Raw genomic sequence first — 6,312 nt, 5'->3', positions numbered from 1 at the left:
CTTTTAAGACTCCCTCCCCCTTTCCCATAATACATTTCCAATAGCAGCACCAATACATCACAGATATGACACAGAAGAGGAGTGGTTCGCATAAAGAAACATGAAACTGTCACCCACCCCTGTCAGTAACCCCAGTTTCCCACACCTTTTAACTACCCTCTTCCTCAAAGAACAATAGAAGTCTTTACTCAAGCCCCCTAGCTGCAAGGCTTTCCTGCGCTTCTCTTTTGAAAGTATCAGGATTCGACCCACCATCCCGATGGGTTTCTGCCAGGGGTATGTGCTGCCTTTGATCGCCTCCTGAGGCAGGGGAGACCCCCTCTTCTGGAGGAGTCATTAGCCCTTGGAGCCAAGGAAATCCGTCAAACCATTGAATTTTGGCGATTATTTGAAGTTTTTACAGTTTTCTATATTGGATCTGAAGAAGTGTGCATGCACACAAAGGCTCATACCAATAACAAATTTAGCTGGTCTCTAAGGTGCTGCTGGAAGGAATTTTTTTATTTTGTTTCTATATTGGATAGTCCGAGGAAACAGAGGATACACGGTATCCACTTCAATTTTATAGACGGCTTTTCGGAGCCTCTTCAGGATCATTGTTCTGACCTTAGTTCAAGGCTGTGGGGGGGACTTGGAATTTTGGGGGAGTTGTTTAACTGCCCTCCCCCATCCCTGGTTTTAACAGTTCCCTCCTTTGGAGAGAAATTTGCTTAGGTTCTGCAGGAACCACAAATATTTTCTCTGCATTTAACTACAGTTCAGACATAGATACTACATTGGAACCTTGGTACTCAAACGCCTTGGTTCCCAAATGCCGAAAACCCGAAAGTAAGTTCTGGTTTTCGAATGCTTTTCAGAAGTCAAACATCCAATGTGGATGTCGGGTATTGTTTCCGGGCCACCTGCACCAATCAGAAGCTGTGCCTTATTTTTTGAATATTTCAGGTCAAACAGACTTCTGGAATGCATTAAGTTTGACCTTTTTGTTTTTGAGGATTTTTTGCTTATTTTGTTTTGTGACTATGTGGAACCCAGTTCGGCTATTGATTGATTGTGTGACTGTGGAAATGGATAAAGGCCCCCCATCCAAAGAATGACTATCATCATTGTAGGTAAGATTTTTTTATTTTTATCATCTGCAATACTGTCTTATTTATTTTATAGTACAGTACATTTATTATTCTTTCATTTTATGGATCAATGGTCTTGTTAGTAAAATTCATCTTAAATTGCTGTTTTAGGGGTTGTTTTTAAATGTCTGGAATGGATTAATCCATTTTGCATTACTTTCTATGGGAAAGCACACCTTGGTTTTGGAAGGCTTTGGTTTTGGAACAGACTTCCAGAATGGATTAAGTTTGAGAACCAAGATACCACTATAGATATTTCCCACCACCCTTTGGTCCCATAAGTTATATAGATATTCAATAAATAATAACCTGGTATCCACCTTCCCAGATGTGTGGTTTCATGTAAACCTGAAAGGGACTCACATGTCACGCCTGTTAAGGCTATTTGCAAGTGAAGCCATACCCGTAGGTTGACACGGGATATAATGTACAGTAAAAATGACATATATCACATTGTCTCATTAGATTACTTATGTCATTCTAGCACTCTGGGAGAGACATTCTTTCAGTAATGGTCTACCCTTTATGCTTGGCAGGAAGATCCAATAATAATTGGGAGTTGCAGTTTGGCGTGCTTCTGTTTTCTCAGAACATCCCTGGTGTTAGGGCTTTCATTGACCATGTCACCTCCCACCCAGCACAGGTTTGAACATGTTGTGAGATAATAGTAATAACCAATGAAGGAAGGCGGTGAAGGTCCTGTGTGAATGTCTGGAGGTGGTTGGAGGATGATGGTGGCTAACAGACTGAGGTTGAATCCTGACAAGACAGAAGTACTGTTTTGGGGGGACAGGGGGCGGGCGGGTGTGGGGGACTCCCTGGTCTGAATGGGGTAACTGTGCCCCTGAAGGACCAGGTGCGCAGCCTGGGAGTCATTTTGGACTCACAGTTGTCCATGGAGGTGAGGGTCAATTCTGTGTCCAGGGCAGCTGTCTATCAGCTCCATCTGGTACGCAGGCGGAGACCCTCCCTGCTCGCTCTCTGCCTCACCAGAGTAGTGCATGCTCTGGTTATCTCCTGCTTGGACTACTGCAATGCAAGGTTATAAATGCAAATATTGGAAGGGGGAAGGCAGGTGGGAGGGAGAGATTTGCAATAGAAAGACTGTGGGTGGTGGAAAGGGACACACTCCCATGGGTACTTCTCTGCTCCAAATGACCTCCGCCCCCAAGTCTGCCTCTGACTGGGTGCCGAGGACAACTAAAATGAAATAGGCATCCCTTTTATGAGCTGCTTGCATCTTTTCCACAGGTTTCTGGCAGCTCTTTGTCAGAAACGTAACGTGGGGCTAGATGGACATTTGCTCTGGTCCAGCAGGACTCTTCTTTTGCCCTTGAACTGCCAATGCTGTCGTTTCAGCACCGGAACTGAACTAGCTTGCAACTCATGGTGATTTTTTCTTCCTGGTCTATGTATCGTGCCTGGTAGTGCCATTGTACAGAGGTTGATGATAGGATATCTTTTTACATTCTTTGTTAGTCCGTAACATGGTCAGTGAGCGAGCGGAAGCGATTTGTTCTGCTACCAGCTGCATTTACTAACAGTGTGTTGGCTTCGGTTGCGTATATATAGATGCATGGTTCTGCCATTTGGCAGCGTGGTAAGCTATTTTTCATCATCATCGTGGTCCTGGTGGTCTGGTTTTGCAATGCCCAGGTGGCTCAGCAGCCATTATGTGCTGAATTACTGGGGCCCACCCACGCCATCCTAGCCCCATGCCAGGGCGACTCTCGGGTCTTGCACGAAGCTTTGCAGGTGCCTGCAAACCCCTTTTGGCACAGCTGCATCTTCATGCACCCCACACCTGATGTTAGATGGGTGTGGCTTTGCCACGGGCATAGCCAGGATATTTGTGGAGGGGGCAGGCTTTTGTTAGGGGTGCACCAAGGGGGTGCAGAGTGGGCAGCTGCCCCCCCCCCATTAAGCAAAACAATAGAAATACGTAACTTACCAATCACGTCGGTTCTGCCCCCCCCCCCGCAACAGAAGTCCTCCCCCCCAACAAAGTCCTGACCCCATGGGGGGCAGCTGCCCACTCTGCACCCCCTTGATGCAGCCCAGAATTGCATTGGCTTTTTTACCTGCCGCGTCACACTGTTGGCTCATGTCAAGTTTGTGGTCAACCAAGACTCCTAGATCCTTTTCACATGTACTGCTCTCAAGCCAGGTGTCACCCATCTTGTATTTGTGCCTCTCATTTTTTTTGCCCAAGTGCAATACTTTACATTTCTCCCTGTTAAAATTCATCTTGTTTGTTTTGGCCCAGTTCTCTAATCTGTCAAGGTCGTTTTGAAGTGTGATCCTGTCCTCTGGGGTGTTAGCCACCCCTCCCAGTTTGGTGTCATCTGCAAATTTGATCAGGATGCCCTTGACTCCATCATCCAAGTTGTTGATAAAGATGTTGAATAAGACCGGGACCAAGACAGAACCCTGTGGCACCCCACTAGTCACTCTTCTCCAGGATGAAGAGGAACCATTGATGAGCACCCTTTGGGTTCGGTCAGTCAGCCAGTTACAAATCCACTGAGTGGTAGCATAGTCAAGACCGCATTTTACCAGCTTCTTTACAAGAATATCATGGGGCACCTTGTCAAATGCCTTGCTGAAATCAAGGTAGGCTACATCCACTGCGTTCCCTTCATCTACCAGGCTTGTAATTCTGTCAAAAAACGAGATCAGGTTAGTCTGACATGACTTATTTTTCAGAAATCCATGCTGACTATTGGTGATCACAGCATTCCTTTCTAGGTGCTCACAGACTGTTTGCTTAATGATCTGCTCCAGAATCTTCCCTGGTATTGATGTCAGACTGACTGGGCGGTAATTATTTGGGTCCTCTCTTTTCCCCTTTTTGAAAATAGGGACAACATTTGCCCTCCTCCAGTCTGCCGGGACTTCGCCTGTTCTCCAGGAATATCAAAGATGACTGCCAGTGGTTCTGAGATCACATCTGCCAGTTCTTTTAATACTCTTGGATGCAGTTCATCTGGCCCTGGAGACTTGAATACATCTCTGCGTTAGTATCTAATTGAGTTGGATGACTGTGCTCGTCCCCATGCCAGTCTAGGTCAAACGTAGCAGCAAGTGGAAGGTGGTCACTGAGCTGAATATTGCCAATCTTAAAAGAGAGAGCTTTCGAAATCAGGTCACTCGAGGCTAAAAGGTAATCTAGTACACTGTTTGATTTTATACCTAGGTGGGTATACTCCCCCGGTATATCAGGAGGGCAGCAACCATTCAGGGGTACTAGGTTTAAGCGAATAGCCATTTGGTAAAGAAGTACTCCAGCCTCGTTTACTTTAGAGTCTTTTGAGGCTCTCCCTAAGGCATGTCTCAAATCATAATTGTCGAGGCATGGAGCAGTCCACCATTTAGCTTTAGTTAAATCGACCCAATTTGCTGCTATACGTGCGTTAAAGTCACCACCAATTAAGGATTGGCTATTGGAATATTTGACTCGGCATGATACTAGATGATCTTCTAATATTTCCCATCTATCATGCAGTTCAAGGGACGAACCCCCTGGCGGGAGATAGACATTGGAGATTAACAGTGATACTTCCCCCCCCCCCCCGACATCAACCCGGATAAAGCATAAGGGGGAGCAGTCAAAACTAATGAAAATTTGAGATGCAGCTTCAGTGAGATACCAATTACTAGACCACCTTACTAGACCACCATCTAAACTAGCCAAGTATTCTTGTACTATCTCCTTAGTTACTCTGGGCTGTGTTTCCTCTGCTGAATCATTTGCTCCAAATTCTTCAGGTCGGGCATTGTTTTCTTTATCGGAGAAGACTGAGGCAAAGAAGGCATTGAGGAGTTCAGCCCTTTCTGTGTCCCCTGTTTGCATTTCACCATCTTCTCCTCTGAGTGACCCCACTGTTTCTTTGTTCTTCCTTTTGCTACGAACATACCCATAAAAGCCTTTTTTGTTGCTTTTAACCTCTCTAGCAAGCCTGAGTTCATTCTGTGCTTTAGCTTTTCTAACTTTGTGTCTACACGTGCTGGCTATTTGTTTGAATTCCTCTTTGGTGGTTTCTCCCCTTTTCCATTTTTTGTACACATCCTTTTTTAATCTTAACTCAGTTAAAAGCTCTTTAGATAGCCACCCTGGCTTCTTTAGGCACCCTCCATGTTTCCGTCTCATTGGTATTGCTTGAAGTTGTGCTTTTACTATCTCCCTCTTAACAAACTCCCAGCCATCATGAACTCCCTTTCCTTTTAGTATTACTGTCCATGGGATCTCACCCAGCACTTCCCTAAGTTTTATGAAGTCGGCTTTCTTAAAGTCAAGAAATTGAGTCCTAGTATGCTTGGCTGCTCCTTTCCGCTGTATAGTAAACTTCAGAAGAGCATGATCACTCGCGCCTAATGATCCTTCCACTTCTACCCCACTAACCAGGTCATCAACATTGGTTAGGACCAGATCTAAAATGGCTGTTCCTCTTGTTGCTTCTCCCACTTTCTGGACAATGAAGTTGTCTGCAAGGCCAGTGAGGAATCTGTTTGACCTTATGCTCTTGGCTGAGTTTGACATCCAACAAATATCCGGGTAATTGAAGTCCCCCATTACTACTATCTCCCTTCCTTTTGCATGCTTGGCCATCTGTTCCAGGAAGGCATCATCTATGTCCTCCGTTTGGCTTGGGGATCTATAGTAAACTCCCACAATGAGGTCACTGTATTCTTCTCTCCCTTAATTTTGACCCAAATGCTCTCACTTTGGCTTTGAGGTTCTAAATCTTGGATCTCTTCACAGGTATACACATCCCTGACATATAACGCCACTCCTCCTCCTTTCTTGTCTGGTCTGTTTCTCTGAAATAGATTGTATCCCTCCATTATTACATTCCAATCGTGGGACTTATCCCACCAGGTTTCAGTGATGCCTATTATGTCATATTTAGTTTGCTGTACCAAGAGCTCAAGCTCATCTTGTTTATTTCCCATGCTTTGCGCATTAGTGTACAGACATTGAAGTCCATTAATCATTCCCCCGTGTCTCTTATTTAAGGATTTTTTCCTCCCACCACTAGGTCTGCGTGCTATTTGCTCCATTTGGTCTATGACATTTGGATGATCATCTTCATCAACTGATAGACTTCATCAATTATTAGATGGCACTGGCAGTCATCTTCATCAATTATTAGATGGGGCTCGTCTGCCCGGGAAGGGAGCC

The sequence above is a fragment of the Podarcis filfolensis genome (assembly GCF_964270895.1).
Source record: "Podarcis filfolensis genome assembly, chromosome: 17".
Lineage (NCBI taxonomy): Eukaryota > Metazoa > Chordata > Lepidosauria > Squamata > Lacertidae > Podarcis > Podarcis filfolensis.
Note: the sequence above shows the minus strand (reverse complement) of the source record.